The sequence below is a fragment of the Phyllobates terribilis genome, unplaced genomic scaffold, assembly GCF_046119375.1.
Source record: "Phyllobates terribilis strain yellow unplaced genomic scaffold, ASM4611937v1 Scaffold_9__5_contigs__length_417890890, whole genome shotgun sequence".
Lineage (NCBI taxonomy): Eukaryota > Metazoa > Chordata > Amphibia > Anura > Dendrobatidae > Phyllobates > Phyllobates terribilis.
In genome coordinates this window covers 282,699,861-282,716,845 of record NW_027362769.1, presented here as the reverse complement: position 1 = coordinate 282,716,845, position 16,985 = coordinate 282,699,861, and the positions used below count along the sequence as shown (strand labels likewise).

Sequence of the window (16,985 nt, the reverse complement as noted above, 5' to 3'; positions counted from 1 at the left end):
CTATTCCATTTGCACAACAGCATGTGAAATTGATTGTCAATCAGTGTTGCTTCCTAAGTAGACAGCTTAATTTCACAGAAGTTTGATTCACTTGGAGTTAAAACAGAATATAAGTGTTCCCTTTATTTTTTTGAGCAGTGTAGTTTTCTATGTTTTGGCGCTTTTACATAATAAAAGCAATTTTATAGAAAAAAAAATTTTTTGCATCGCTTTATTCTGAGAGCTATAACTTTTTAATTTTTCGGCTGATTGAGCTGTATGGCGGCTTGTTTTTTGCAGGACGAAATGACGTTTTCAGCGGTACCATTTTTATTTATATTTGTCTTTTTGATCGCGTGTTATTCACTGAAGGGGTTAACTAGTGGGACAATTTTATAGGTCAGGTCGTTCCGGACGCGATGATACCAAATGTGTACTTTCATTTTGTTTTTTTTTCATAATAATATTTATTGATGGGCACATTATATTTTTATTTTTGGTGGATTTTTTTTTATTTATTTTTTAAATATTTTTACAACTTTTTTTTTCTTTTCTTCACTTTGACAGTTTTTTTACTTTTATACTTTGTCCCACTATGGGACTTTCACTTTCTTTACTCTGATCGCCTGCATAGCACAGGAATGGAGCACCATACCTGTGCTATGCAGGCTGTCAGCGCTGCACAGGGAGAAGATAGTTTGGTCATGCACTGCGCATGACCAAAAAAAAAAAATCTTCCTGCTGTCTGGTGACCCCGATGTTGTCATGATGACATCGGGTCGTCATGGCAACATCCAGGAAGCCGTGGCAGACAGCGCTGGAGGCCGGAAAAGGAGGTGAGTATTGCGATCACCTCCCCTTAGCCACCGCAATGCTGCGATCGACTTCGACCGCAGAGTTGTAGGGGTTAATGTGCCGGGAGTGGTGCGGGACTGTTACCTGCACAAAGAACCAGGTGTCAGCTGTGACAATCAGCTGACACCTGGCGGCGATCGCGCCCGCACAGCCTGTGAGCGCGCGCGATCGCAATGACGTATTAATACGGGTCAGGCTCTTAAAGCCCAGGGCACAGACGCGTATTAATACGTATTGGGCTTTAAAGGGGTTAAAGTACACTCTGCACCCCATATTGACTGAAAAAAAAAAAAACAGAAATGTAGAAATTTTTGCAAATTTATTAAAAAAGAAAAACTAAAATATCACATGGTCATAAGTATTCAGACCCTTTGCTCAGACACTCATATTTAAGTCACATGCTGTTCATTTCCTTGTGATCCTCCTTGAGAGGGTTCTACTCCTTCGTTGGAGTCCAGGACTTTATTTGGAAAGGCACACACCTGTCTATATAAGACCTCACAGCGCATGTCAGACCAAATGAGAATCATGAGCTCAAAAGGAACTGCCCAAGGAGCTCAGAGACAGAATTGTGGCAAGGCACAGATCTGGCCAAGGTTACAAAAGAATTTCTGCATTGCTCAAGGTTCCTAAGGGCACAGTGGCCTCCATAATCCTTAAATGGAAGAAGTTTGGGACCACCAGAAGTCTTCCTAGACCTGGCCGTCCAGCCAAACTGAGCAATCGTGGGAGAAGAGCCTTGTTGAGAGAGATAAAGAACAACCCCAAGATCATTGAGGCTGAGCTCTAGAGATGCAGTAGGGAGATGGGAGAAAGTTCCACAAAGTCAACTATCACTGCATCCCTCCACCAGTCGGGCTTTTATGGCAGAGTGGCCCGACGGAAGCCTCTCCTCACTGCAAGACATATGAAAGCCTGCATAGAGTTTGCTCAAAAACACATGAAGGACTCCCAGACTATGAGATAAGATTCTCTGGTCTGATGAGACGAAGATAGAACTTTTTGGTGATAATTCTAAGCGGTATGTGTGGAGCAAACCAGGCACTGCTCATCACCTGCCCATTACCTGCCCAATACAATCCCAACAGTGAAATATGGTGGTGGCAGCATCACGCTATGGGGGTGTTTTTCAGCTGCAGGGACCGGACGACTGGTTGCAATTGAAGGAAACATGAATGCGGCCAAGTACAGAGATATCCTGCATGAAAACCTCTTCCAGAGTGCTCTGGACCTCAGACTTGGCCGAAGGATCACCTTCCAACAAGACAATGACCCTAAGCACACAGCTAAAATAACAAAGGAGTGGCTTCAGAACAACTCTGTGACCATTCTTGACTGGCCCAGCCAGAGCCCTGACCTAAACCCAATTGAGCATCTCTGGAGACCTGAAAATGGCTGTCCACGAACATTCACCATCCAACCTGATGGAACTGGAGAGGATCTGCAAGGAAGAATGGCAGAGGATCCCCAAATCCAGGTGTGAAAAACTTGTTGCATCATTCCCAAGAAGACTCATGGCTGTACTAGCTCAAAAGGGTGCTTCTACTCAATACTGAGCAAAGGGTCTGAATACTTATGACTATGTGATATTTCAGTTTTTCTTTTTTAATAAATTTGCAAAAATGTCTACATTTGTTTTTTTTTCAGTCAAGATGGGGTGCAGAGTGTACTTTAATGAGAAAAAAAATTAACTTTTTAGAATTTACCAAATGGCTGCAATGAAACAAAGTGAAAAATTTAAAAAGGGGTCTGAATACTTTCTGTACCCACTGTGTATTATACTCCAAAGACATACTGATAGGGAATGTAGCTTGTGAGCCCCAATGGAGACAGTGCCGATAAGGTCTGTAAAATTGTCTGAATTGTAAAGTGCTGCGGAATATGTTGGCGCTATATAAATAAAAAGATTATTATTATTATATTACTATCTCTCGCACACTATTTATATTAGTCAACTCCCCCTTTGAACTCTACTATTGTGTTGGGGTTTTTGTTTCCACTGCACTTATTGTGCTGTAGAAGTAAAAGGACCTGGTATTGTACAAATCAGCCCTACATACTGCAATGCTCTAAAAAAAAAAAAAAAAAAAAAAATTCAGATCTTTGTCAAATTTGTTTTTTTGGGAAGCACCACAGCTTAATTCTATAGGACTATATGCGGGTCCACTCCTTAGTGGGGGAGATGGGCTCAATTTTCTATTGGTACCATTTTGGGATACACACAACTTTTTAATCACTTTATTCCAGATGACCAGAAAAATGCAACAACCTTTTATGAAGCCCAACAAAGATGACAGCACCCAGGGCTTGAATGGCCCCCGGCTCCCATCAGCTCTCCAAGATCATGCTGCGACAGCACCAATAAGCAAGTAAAAACATGCACTCCCCAATAACAAAACTTAATGCCGCTGTCAGAGGTGGACAGTGGCATCCAAGTGGTTGAATAGCAACAATCGGTGCTAGCTCTAATCACTGATGTTCTGTTAGAGGCAATTGCGGGCTGAGTCAACACAACTGAATCGGCTCCATACACAAATCTAATGTATAGCGGATGACAGTAAGGGGATAAACCAGATATGCGACTCTGCAACCATGAACATAGACAGGAGCATAAATTCACTCCTGAACTTATATCTGAAGATGTTGTACATCTAAAGCTCAGCTTGATTCAGTCTAAGTCAATGAATTAAAAGATCATTGTAAAACTGCAAAAAAGCATCTGCAATCATTCAAATATTTGCTGTACAGTTTTCACATGGATACAAATAATGACTGACTTCTTTAGGTGTGTTTGAGGCATAGTCAGCATCATGCAGAGATCACTGTATGGGAGGGGAAGAAGAATGATCTATCCCCATCACCCATTTTGTAAATGATGTAAAAGTGTTTTGTGCTTACAGGTTTATGATAGTGGTGTTACTTCTATCTATAATCTTGTCTGTGAGGATAAGGAGATAAGATCTAACAGTTTCAGTATGTATTTAAGTATGAATACAATATGAGAAAATATATACACAAAAATTCTACAGGGAAAATTATATAAAATATTTTTACCTTATAAATTATTTTTAAAATATTATTCAAAAAACATCCATTAATCTCAACAAAAATGAATTTACTCACTTTTGCACTCACTAAGTGTTTTAGATCTATCCGCAAGAAAGTAAATGTTGCTGTTCAACTGCTGTCTGTATACCCGCTGAAAACAAAAATGTTACATATTGGTCACCTCTCAGAAATAAGAAATGCATGCAATGTTCAAGCATGTCAAAGGCAACATTTAAATAAACAGTAATAGTTATTTAATAGAACTTTAGCAAGGAAAAAAAAAACAGACATCTAGAACAACCTATTCTCTAGCAATGCATAGAAAGATGCTCTATGAGGGTTGTCCACTACTCGGACATCTTTTCAATTGCTATATTTCCCCATATAACAGCCTATACTCGCCTCCAGCGCCGTTCCAGAATCATCGGAGCCTGGTCTCCACGTGACGTTATGTCTCCTGAGCCCTGCGATACATCAGCTTCACTCTCACTTACTTCTTCTGGGTGTGTTTCGTCTGAAGGAGAGCTGCTGCTGCTCTTCCACCACCTCTGAATGGCAGCTACATCTGAAGAACGTGAGTGAAGAAGCCGCAGATTGCCTGCAGGGCTCAGGAGGCGACACCAGGAATCCGCAGGAACGGTGCAGTGGGGAGTATAGGCTGTTTTTATTTTATGCGGGGGAACGTAGCAATTGAGAAGGGGTAGACCAAGTACTGGACAACCACTAACCATGACAATGTGGGTGAAAACATTTTGGTTGTTCATGGGTTATATTGCAAGACTGGTAAAGAGGTTGCCCACTTTATTTGAAGTGTGTTGGAACCTTGATTTTGTGATACCTTCTTACATAAACGTAAGAAGTTCTGTTCCCATGACGAGTTTCCGTTACGGTGTATTTTTGCAGTTCAGTAAAGTGGATGAGATACATAAAAATAAAATGGTGAGCGTGAGATTTCTGTAGCGTAAACTGACCTGCGGGGAATTTTTGAAATCCACATGTTAATTTCTATTGTGAGCAGGCAGAGTTTTATATGTGGATTCTCTCACAAAATTACATTAGATGTGGGAAATCCACATGTAAAAAAAATGCATATGCGATTTTAGTGTGTTTCTGCTGTAGAGATGCACAGCATTTCCTGCCTTAAAAGGAACGGCGCCCTACACCAACCACCGCCGCAGCGACGATGCACCAGCAGGGTGGGCAGCCTTTGTTGCCTCACAGCACCCATGCTGCAAGACTGAGTCCCCATGACTCCAGACCGCGCCGCCCCCACCAGCACAAAACCACAGCAACAATGGCCGACACTGCACCAACACCACATGAAAGGAGCATAGCAACTCACAAATGTCACCAAGTCGCCCGCCCTGCTGGTGCATGGCCGATGCAACAGTGGTTGGCGCACGGCGCCGTTCCTGTAAGGCAGCAAAGCCAATTTTTTTATGCTAATTTTCAGCTGCGTTTTTAAGTACCAGCAAAGTCTATGCGATTTCAGAAACCTCATGTACACACATTACTTTTATTTTCCAAACGGTTTTGTCAAAAGATCTGTCTTTTTGCAAAATGCAGCATGTCACTTCTTTCAGCTTTTTCACCTCATAGAAAGCAATGAATAGTGCAAAAACGCAACAAAACACGCAGGTATCAAGTTTTGCTGCATTTTGGTGATAAAACCTGAGGAAGTTAAATCAGTTTGGTGCAGCAAAAAATAACCTATCAGCATGCACAAGAGACACATGTATTCTGATAAAACCGCAGTAAAAAAGGCCACAAAAAAACTTGTCAAAAACTCAGCAAAACCAGCTTTTTTTACGTTGCTCTTTACCACATACTTTATAGACCAGAAAGGCTGCAGTGTATCTGAAGTTTTCACTCAGTGGCAAGAATAAATGCATCATGCAATGTCAATGACTTACCCTATCTTTCTTTAGGGTGGAGAGCTCATCAATAACTACCTTCTGTTCTTTAAACTGTTGAAAAAAAAAAATTAAATAAATAATCATATCTATATCCTTATCTAACTCTTTTGAATAAAACTGATTTATGTTATATTTGGAATTTCTTTTGTTTTATTTTTCCTACTAGCAAACCTATCACTGATAAACCACATATTTCCCCCCTCCTTCCCTCCTGTGCCAAATAGCTTGTAAATTAGCCTTAACATCTGCATTAGCAGATCTTCTCTGGGGGCCCGTTTTCTTTTTCCCCTGCATGACACCTCCTGCTAATAACCGGCAAAGTCCTGCTGTGAGACAAAATCCCTAATGTGCGACCAGTACTTGTCACCAATACTGGCGCATTATTCCCCAACACAGTGGCTCAGTGGTTAGCACTGCAGTCCAGGGTTCAAGTCCCACCAAGGACAACATCTGCAAGGAGTTTGTATGTTCTCCCAGTGTTTGCGTGGTTTTCCTCCGGGTTCTCTGGTTTCCTCCCACACTCCAAAGACATACTGATAGGGAATGTAGATTGTGAGCCCCAATGGGGGCAGTGCCTATAATGTCTGTAAAGCGCTGCAGAATTAATTTCGCTATATAAGTGAGTAAAATAAACAAATACCTGGGATAGGTGCAGAGTGGTGTTTGTAATGACACACAGCTCTGCTATCCTGCATAGTAATCGCTGGCAGTGACATCTGTGTGATCTGGTTAGGAACACGTCTTACCACATCACATAGAAGACAGTTTTTTAGAGCATTTTTTTTTACGCCTTTTTTTGATTGGGCAATGTCATACAGGAGAAAAAGTTAATGCCCCCCAAAAAATCTCTGCTAATTCCCCAGTGAAGAAAAGCAAGTACAGCAGTATGTGAAACCCATTTATTTTTGTGATTTTCCCAAGTTTACCATCTTGTCTTGGTCACTTGAGATGGCAGTTAGGATTAGTACAGTTTATTTAAATTAGTGATGCGTACAAAGTAAACATTGGCAGACCAAGGTGTGAGATTGAACAATACCTGGGGCCAACAAAGGTGTGAGATTGAACAATGCCCTAGAATCTCATTTCAGACCAAAGTGTGTAAATAAATCTTGTCCTACAAACTCAATGCACTGCCAATGTCATAGGTAAACCATTCCAGACCTATTCACCTCCCACCACTTACATTTGACATATGTCTTGCTTTGGTGACATGTGTTCATGTTTCTGTGGTGGAAGCAAAGCTGAATTTTGGATCCTGAAAAATGCACCAAAACCTGTTTCTGACACGGCTTTTCCTGCCAAGAGAGCAGGTTTTGTTGTAGAAAAAAACGCACCAAAAACACCCTGTGTGAACATACACTAAATGTGTCTTCTCCTATGGTGAACTCACCCAAAAGAGCCAGATCACCAAAAGGAGCCAGACTTCCCATCATGATCATAGAGGTGAATGGGTAGTTCTATTATCTGCTAAAACTACATTTCCCAGCAGCACTTGGGTCTCAGTGGAGCAGACCCCCTCCCCCGACAAGCCCCATTCCCCTTACGCCTCTGCACATTTACGGTGCCTGACTGCCCTCCGCCATCCACATTGGTATAGCTGCACAGTGGTTTTACATCAAGACTACGTTCTCAGATTTTCTGCACCTATTATGTAAATTAGGTTTCTTGCATTTTTTTTTTTTTGTGCTTTTATCTCTGCGGTTTGTCTCTTCTTGGTATGTCTTATATAAAGCTGCTTGTTTTTAATACTTTCTGGTATTTGGCTATGACAAACCTTTACTGATATAGTCATTTGCGGAATTTGCAGGGCGTAGACCCAAATCCAGGACTGTCTGCAGTATCCGGGACAGTTGGGACTAGAGATGAGCAGATCAATTCCCGGGTCTCTGGTCCAGCGTCCAGGTCAGTAGTACCTGGCAGCTTGACGGGAGGCTGTGAATCTCCAACCTTCCGGTGTCCCCGGAGCAGCTTTTGATTAGCCAGGGCCGGTGGGACGTCATCTGTGTTTCCTGCTGATCTCTAGTTGGGACCTGTGGATTATTTTGTGTTCCTTCATTCACAGTCTGAGCAGCCAGAACTTTCTCATCTTTATGTAGCTTCACTACACGACATCTGACTGTCTTTAAGGCCATGTTCACATGTAGTATAAATTCTGTGGTTTTTGTTTCCTGCAGGATCCACACCAAACTACACAATAACAATATTCTCCCCCTTATTTGATGTGTATTTGGTGTGTTATGGCAAATATTTATACTTTGCTTTGATTTTAGACAATTAAATCTACCTATATATCTAACTAACTTATTAGTTTTAGGCTGTGTGCCCACGATGCGTTTTTTAAGCGTTTCCGCAGCTGCAGAAACGCTTAAAAAGAGCATGGTAGAAGGCCTGCCATGTTCCCCAATGATAATCCGCATTTGCTGTGCACATGCTGCGGAAATTTCCGCTGCAGATTATCATTGCGGAAAAAAACGCAGCATGTCCATTAATTTTGCGTAAGTGCTGCGTTTTCCCCGCCACTGACTTGCATTGGAACGCATGGATTCCGCATCACTGCATATGTAGATGCGCATTCCATGCGTTCCAATGTGCAGATGGTACCCGGGTCTGGAGAGGAGGAGACTCTCCTCTGGACCTGGGTACCATAGAACCTGTGAAAAAAAGAATAAAATAAATAAGTGTTATACTTACCTTCTGATGGCCCCCGCTGCGCTCGTCCTCCCATGCCGGCAGCTCGCGATGGACTGAAGGCCCTGCGCTGACGTCATAGTCATGTGACGACAGGTCCTTCAGTGTACTGCGATCTGCCTTCAGCCAGGACGGAGCGAAAGAAGACTGGGGGGCCATCAGAAGGCAAGTATAGATTTATTTTTTTATTTTTAACCATTCTTTGGGGGTCACACTATATAAATCCATGCCGGTTGCATGGATTTATATAGTGTGACCAAGTTGTCAAGCACTTTCCAAGTGATGCTAAAATCGCTTGGAAAGCGCTTGACAGCCCGCATGCGGAAATGCATGCAAAAAAGCTTCACTTCTGCATGTCCCTGGCAGGAAAATGCATGTACAATCCGCATGCGTTTTTTCTACCAGGGACATGCAGAAACGCTCAGGAAAACTCCGGAGCATTTCTGCATCGTGGGCACATATCACTTTTATGAATAACACTTATAAGGCTAACAGGGTATAGAGCTGTGTGTCTGTTACAGTTTCATCTGTTTTTTTTTAAAGTATAGTTAATTGGACAGAGCTAGCTTTCAAAGACGACTTATTTCCAATTAAAATACTTTCTCTGTTAGGTAATGTTAGCCATCCCCTTTCTTCTGGGGGTGTAATAAATACTGGTAGCTTGGGATCTGAGGACAGACAAGAATTGTACACAGACACTGGCTGTGTGTTATTTTCTTTCTCCGATGCATCATATTATTTATATAATTTGAACCAGAAATGGCAGACAGATTTAAAGATAATGATCTCAATCCAAATTAGATCTTCTTGGGAGGGCTACCATGACAGGTGCAGATGTGAAGCCTTATTTTTAATGTGTTTTTTAAAGTGCAGAAAAGCTTTGATTCTTCACTTAAAAAAAAAAGGATCTGCAGGTTTTTTTAGGCTTCAAGTAGAAGCATCTGGAGAGAAAAAAAAAAAAAAAAAAAAGCACCAAGACAGCACAGTTCAGAAGAGTTCTCAGATACGCCTTCCATGACAGCAGTGGAGGATGTTGTCCACGCCCTATTGGGGTACAGGAACATAGGGAGGTTAAAAATTCCCTCCCCAAAGCCAACCACCAGTGCTTTCCTATTCTCCCTTGGGGCATGGAAAGGTTCTTCAGTGCTGTCTGGCCGGCGCAGCAGCATTGAGCTTTTTTATATATATACTTGCCGGGCAGTGGTCGGTTGTGGGTCCTCCCCTCCTCCTCCCTTGCTGCTCCCGATTTGGGACCATCCCGTCTTCCCTGCACTCCACTGGGGGTAAAGCAGGCCGGGTACTATGCACGCCGGGAGGTCTGCTTCAGCTCTCTATTAAAGATAAGATTCCATCCTGCAAGTGTGGTGTCTGCGCCAGGAAACTACCCTCATCATATAAAAAGAAACTATGCCAGCCCTGCACAGCCAGCATAGTTAATGAGGAAAATCCCTCTCTGCTAAATGAGCTTCGGTTATTGGTCAGACAAGAGGTTCAAGCAGTCAGACAGGAGGGCCCATCCATTGCTGCTTCGCCTCGCTACACTTCATCCTCCAAATCCTCTCCCCCTAAGAAGAGGAGAATCCAGGAGGAGGATTCAGATGTTTTCTCTGACGAAGCTAGTTCTTCCTCAGAAGATCTTGGGGAAAGGGAATCCTTAGTCTCCAGTAGAAAACCTGAGTCTGGGAGATATTACTCCTCCCTCCTCAGATAACATGGAGGAGTTGCTTGATTCCGCCAGGAGCACCATAGGTCTAGAAGAGGTGGATATCCCCTGTTCTGTTCAAGATGAAATATTCAGGGGTCTCAAGTAAAAAAAGCAAGCTGGATTTCCAGTACATGACATTATTAGAGAACTCATCCACCTGGAGTGGGAAGCCCAGGAAAACAGTCTTACCACCCCCTCAGAGTTGAAACATAGGTTTCCCCTGGAGGGAGAAGAATTTGATTGGGACATTCCTAAAGTAAACATCCAGGTAGCAAAAAAGACCTCGCTCCCCTTTGAAGACTCATCCCACCTGAAAGACCCCCTAGACCGCAAAATGGAAAGTATCCTTAAATAATCTTGGGAGACCTTGTCTGCCTCCCTTAAAGTTAACATTTCTTCGACTTGCGTGGCCAGATCTCTCTTTAAGTGGTTAGACCAAGTGGAGGAACATCTGTCTCAGGGCACATCTAGGAAAGAGCTGTTGGATTCCATTCCTCTCCTCCAGAAAGCCACAGGCTTCTTAGCAGATGCCTCGGCTGAATCGGTCCGGATTGCGGCTAGGGCAGCTGTATTATCTAATACTGCCCGACGCGCACTGTGGCTTAAAATGGAGTGAAGATGTTACATCTAAGGTGAAGCTCTGCTCCATCCTATTCCAGGAAAAATATGTATTTGGGCCAGCCCTGGATGATATTCTTGAGAAGGCCTCAGACAAAAGGAAAACTCTTTCTGAAAAGAAGCTAGCCAGGAAGCGTTCCTTTCGTCACCCTCAGAATCAGCCCTCCCAATATAAAGGGAAGTGAAAATCTGGGTGTTGGAGCTACCCCAAAGGAGGCAAAGGCCGTAACATCCTGGTGCCTCAACAGCAGTACCAACAGTCGGAGAAGCAATGACTCCAATCCCATGGGTGCGGGCGTCTCTTGGGCTTCTTCCCCCAGTGGCAGGCAATATCTTCCTGTCAGTGAATCCTCAGTACCATCAAGGAGAGTCTTCGCTTGGAGCTCGAGTCTTGTCCCTCTCGAGGTCTAAAGGTCACTTCCCTTCCGTCTCAGGGAGTCCAAGATCTATTATCATCAGGTCTACAAAACCTGCTGGATTCAGGGTTAATATCACCGGTCCCTCCTGGAGAGGAGGGGATGGGTCATTACTCGAGACTGTTCCTGGTTCGGAAGCCTTCAGGGAGTCAGGAGATCAGTATCAGGTCCTCCAACTTCAGGGAGCTGAAGGCAGTTGAGGAGACACTCAAAGCTGCAGTCAATCTGATTCAGGGGGCACATGTAAGAGTGCTTTCAGACAATATGACCATTGTTGTCTTCCTTCTACATCAAGTGGGCACGAAGGTGGAAAGCCTAAAATTAGTCACTGGCTGAATATTCTGCTGGGCAGAACAACACCTTCTGTCTCTGTCTGCAATTCACCTGCGAGGTTCAGACAATATTCAAGCAGACTTCCTGAGCAGGAAAGACGTCCATCCAGGAGAATGGAGCCCGAATCAAGAAGTATTTCAGGTCCTAGTATCGAAATGGGGTCTCCCCGAGATAGATCTCTTCGCCAGTCGAATAAATGTAAAGGTGCCTTCCTTTTTCTCTCTAGACCGCAGAGACAATGCCCTGGCGTTAGATGCATTCGCACATTCATGGCACTTCAGACTAGCCAATGCATTCCTTCCAATCTCTCTTCTGTCAAGAACCATCCAGAAGATTCGGCTAGACAGAGTGAGTACAATACTGGTGGCCCCTCTGTGGCCTAAAAGGTCCTGGTTCGGAGCAATCTTAGAACTCTGCCTAGACGGTCCAATGATATTGCCACAGGTCAACGACCTTCTCTCCCAGGGTCCGCTCTTCCACCCAGACCCTCAGTGGCTAAATCTTGCAGCCTGGTTACTGAGGCCGATGTCCTTAAGTCTAGAGGTCTCTCGGAGAAGGTTATAAAGACCCTTCAACAAAGTAGGAAACCAGTGACCAATGCCATATACGGCAAAATATGGAATTAATTTCTTTCCTGGTGTGCTTCTGATACTCCTGATCTTCTACACCCTAATATAGCCCAGATCCTTGATTTCCTACAGAGGGGATTGGAATTAGGCCTTAAACCTAGTACTCTCAAAGTGCAGGTCTCAGCCCTGAGTTCTGTGTTTGATCATGATCTTGCCTCTCACAGATGGATCAAGAGATTTATGATTTCAGTGCTCAGACTTCATCCTAGGAATCAGGCTCATGTACCTTCCTGGGACCTTAATGTGGTACTCAAAGATATAACTCTCTCCCTTTGAGCCTCTGTCCTCTAGCACACTACAAGCTCTCTCCCATAAGACTGTCTTTCTTGTGGCCATCACTTCGGCCAGAAGAGTGGGAGAACTGCAAGCTCTCTCTATCAGAGAACCCTACATGACGGTAACAGATGATAGGATTATGCTTCGCCTGGATCCTTCATTCCTCCCGAAGGTGGTTTCGGATTTCCATTGCTCTCAAGAAGTCATCCTTCCCTCCTTCTGTCAGAACCTTGCTAATCCTAGAGAAGCAAAGTTCCACTCCTTAGATGTTCGGAGAATTGTTCTACACTATCTTCAACAGACAGAATCTTGGCGGTTTGACCAAAATCTTTTTATCCAACATTCAGGACGCAACAGGAAGGAAAGTCGCCAAATCCACTATAGTGAACTGGACTAAGAGGGCAATCAGCGAAGCCTACATTAACCAGAAACTAACTCCACCGGTTGGTCTGAAAGCGCACTCTATTAGATCGACATCAGCCTCCTGGGCCGAAAGAGCGGGCATCTTCGGAGCAGATTTGCAGGGCAGCTACGTGGTCTTCCCTTCACACATTTTCCAAACATTACAGATTAGACCTATCATATACTAGGGATTTAGCCTTTGGTAGGAAAGTCCTCCAAGCTATTGTCCCTCTCTAATGAAACATCGTTGGTATTCCTCCAATGCTGTCGTGGAAGGCGTATCTGAGAAAATAGAATTAGTCCTTACCGGTAATTCGTTTTCTAGCAGCCTTCCACAACAGCACGAATTTCCCTCTCTACGTGGTTCTTGGATTTCCATGAATCTGTCAGGTAACCCCTTTTCCAGGTGATCTTGGTAAACACTGGTGTGGTTGGCGGTGGGGAGGGGCCTTTTAACCTATGTTCCTGTCCCCGAATAGGGCGTGGACAACATCCTCCAATGCTGTCGTGGAAGGCTCCTAGAATTAGTCCTTACCGGTAATTCGTTTTCTATTTTTAGACCAAAGGGGGAGCAGTTCTCATGAAATCACATCCACTTTGCTTGGACAGTAAAATGCAGCAGAATTTCTGTGTAAAAAAAAAAAAGCAGAAAAAACGCAGCATTTACGCTACATGTGAAGAATCTAAATGTGTAAGCAAAGTGAATGTGATTTCAAGAAATCTCCGCCCTCGGTGCATCCGAAGACGCTGCTGAACGCTGCAGTATTGGTGCATTTTTTCTCTATAGGCTTCTATAAAAAGAAAAAAAAACTGCCGTTGCATTTTTAAGCGCAGAATCAAACCTTTTCTGTACTATTAAGAAAGCATTAAAAATGCAGCTTCACATCTGCACCAAAATCGCATCAAATAAGGGGGAAAACTAATAAAAGAAGCGCAGCAAACACAATAACCAGAGAAGATTGCTATTGCATCATGTGGTGCTGACACCTGCAGAAAATGTGCAGGAAAAAAAATAGAAAAAAAAAAGCAGGATTTATGCTACATGTGAACACGGCCTCAACGTTATTTTTTTCTCCATTAAACCCATAAAAATGTATCAATCATGCAATTTTTTTCTGTCATTCACCAAACCCCGTAAATAATTTGATTGTTGTGTGGATCGCTACGATTACAGGGACACCAAACGCATTAAAAATTACATTTTAAGTGTTTTTCATTATTTTTTTGTCATTTTATAGGAAGAAAAAAAAAACTGTTTCTCCCTCTAGAATATAGAAATATTCTGCTGTGTAAAATGTATCAGTACAATCTACCTGTGGAGTCAGAGCCTGCAATATATGAAGTAAACAAAATTCTCATTGCATCACCAGATCTTGTTGGTCAATTGGTTTACCTCCTGCCTGTAATGTTAAGGGTTGTGGGTTTGATTATAGGGGAGGACTCACAAATATTTTTATTTATTTTTTTCGTCCTGGGTTAAAATTCCACCTAGGACAACATCTGCAAGGAGTTTGTATGTTCTCCCTGTGTGTGTGGGTTTCCTCCCACACTCTAAAGACATACCGATAGGGAATCTAGATTGTAAGCCCTAATGGGGATAGTGCTGATAATGTCTGTAAAGAGCTGTGGAATTAATGGCGCTATGAGTAAAATAAATAAAAATAAACACATTTTTGTAATTTATTATTTTTATTAGTTTTCTATGAATAAAAAATCGTGAGCATTGTATATCACAAGCGGGTCCTGCTGAGAATGGTTTGGGGACATCTGTGCTGCTCCACCCCATCCACATTAGCTATGTCCTGATCCCGTAACTAACACCTCATCAGCATGTTCGGTTGCAGCCAACAGCGGGAAGGGGTTAAACAAGCATGGCTTTGACAGTTTTTAGGATTATATGCTGTTTAGCAGGGTCATTACCATGTGATTGGCATATTATCTTATCTGTAGGTTATTGGGGGCAAACTAATGGGTCCCTAGAAACCTTGACAAGGGGCTGCAGCCCCATGGTGAGTGGAGAGGAGGTGCTGGACCCTCACTGCATCACTGTCTGTGGGATTCTGGAGATCGTAAGGCTAAGTGCCCACGATGCAGAAATGCTGCAGATTTTTTCCGCATCTCCCTGGCAGGAAAAACGCATGCGGATTTTACATGTAGAAGAGTTTGTCAAGCGTTTTTGCATGCATTTCCGCATGCGGGTTGTCAAGACCTTTCCAAGCGATTTTAGCATCACTTGGAAAAGTGCTTGACAACTTGGTCACACTATATAAATCCATGCAACCGGCACGGATTTATATAGTGTGACCAAGTAATAGTTAAAAAGAATAAAAATGGTAAAATATAAACATTATACTCACCTATCGATGGCCCCCGGTCTCCTGTACGATGCATCTGATCCGTTGTATGGCTCGCGGTGGTGTAAAAGGACCTTCCCTGGCGTCATTTAGTCATTTTAGCCGACGTCAGCGGTCGCGTGACCTGTCACATGACTAAATGACGTCATGAAAGGTCCTTTTAGACCATCGCGAGACGCCGTGGAGCCAGGACGCATCGTACAGGAGATCGGGGGACATCGGACGGTAAGTATTTATTTTTTATTTTAAATTATTTTTTTAACAGGTACCATGGTACCCGGATCTGGAAGAGAGTCTCCTCTTCTCCAAACCTGGGTATCATCCGCACATTGAATTGCTTAATATCTGCATGTGCACATGTAGTCATGTGGATATTATGCGATTCAATGCAAGTCAATGGCGGGAATTACGCTGCGTGTCCGCAAAATTAATGGACATGCTGCATATTTTACCGCAATGATAATAAGCAGCGGAAATTTCTGCAGCATGTGCACATGCAGATTATCACTGGGGACCATGGGGCACATATTACCAAGCATTTTTTAAGCTTTTTCGCTGCGGAAATTCCACGACAAAAACGCTTGAAAAACGCATAGTGGGCACACAGCCTAACAAACCTGTCACCACCATGTCTGCTTATGCCGCTAACCAAGTGTGGTTATCATTTATTACTGCGTCACAGCTGTGCCATATAACCTTATGCCAAGCCTCTGCTCAGACAGTTTAGAGCACGGTGAGAACAGATCTGCTCCACAAGCATTCACGTCTATGGGAAATTCACTGTGTAGATTATGAGGGGTTTTTAGAAAAAAAACAATTCAGGAACAGAAATACCCTTCTCAAAATTTCTTGGAACAGTTTCCATTTACACTTTTAAAGAACATGTTGATTGCTGCGAAAACTGTGTGTGAACAATGTACCAAGCAATGGAAGCTATGGCTGGATCCATATGGCAGGCTAGCACAAGCTGCGGCACAGTACAGGCCGCTGGATCCCTATGGCAGGCTAGCACAAGCTGCGGCACAGTACAGGCCGCTGGATCCCTATGGCAGGCTAGCACAAGCTGCGGCACAGTACAGGCCGCTAGATCCCTATGGCAGGCTAGCACAAGCTGCGGCACAGTACAGGCCGCTGGATCCCTATGGCAGGCTAGCACAAGCTGCGGCACAGTACAGGCCGCTGGATCCCTATGGCAGGCTAGCACAAGCTGCGGCACAGTACAGGCCGCTGGATCCCTATGGCAGGCTAGCACAAGCTGCGGCACAGTACAGGCCGCTGGATCCCTATGGCAGGCTAGCACAAGCTGCGGCACAGTACAGGCCGCTGGATCCCTATGGCAGGCTAGCACAAGCTGCGGCACAGTACAGGCCGCTGGATCCCTATGGCAGGCTAGCACAAGCTGCGGCACAGTACAGGCCGCTGGATCCCTATGGCAGGCTAGCACAAGCTGCGGCACAGTACAGGCCGCTGGATCCCTATGGCAGGCTAGCACAGGCCGCTGGATCCCTATGGCAGGCTAGCACAGGCCGCTGGATCCCTATGGCAGGCTAGCACAGGCCGCTGGATCCCTATGGCAGGCTAGCACAGGCCGCTGGATCCCTATGGCAGGCTAGCACAAGCTGCGGCACAGTACAGGCCGCTGGATCCCTATGGCAGGCTAGCACAAGCTGCGGCACAGTACAGGCCGCTGGATCCCTATGGCAGGCTAGCACAAGCTGCGGCACAGTACAGGCCGCTGGATCCCTATGGCAGGCTAGCACAAGCTG

At 44.1% G+C, this 16,985-nt stretch overlaps 1 protein-coding gene across 1 annotated transcript in view; it reads right to left on the bottom strand.

The window, feature by feature from the left end:
- The window catches only part of ASNSD1 (asparagine synthetase domain containing 1), a 43,014-nt gene that overhangs the window by 15,508 nt on the left and 10,521 nt on the right, over positions 1-16,985 (bottom strand). Inside the window, exons 2-3 of the mRNA XM_073647840.1 lie at positions 5,796-5,849; positions 3,958-4,033 (exon numbers count right to left, since the gene is read on the bottom strand). The gene's annotated coding sequence lies outside the window, so the exon portion shown is untranslated. The remainder of the gene's footprint in view (positions 1-3,957; positions 4,034-5,795; positions 5,850-16,985) is intronic.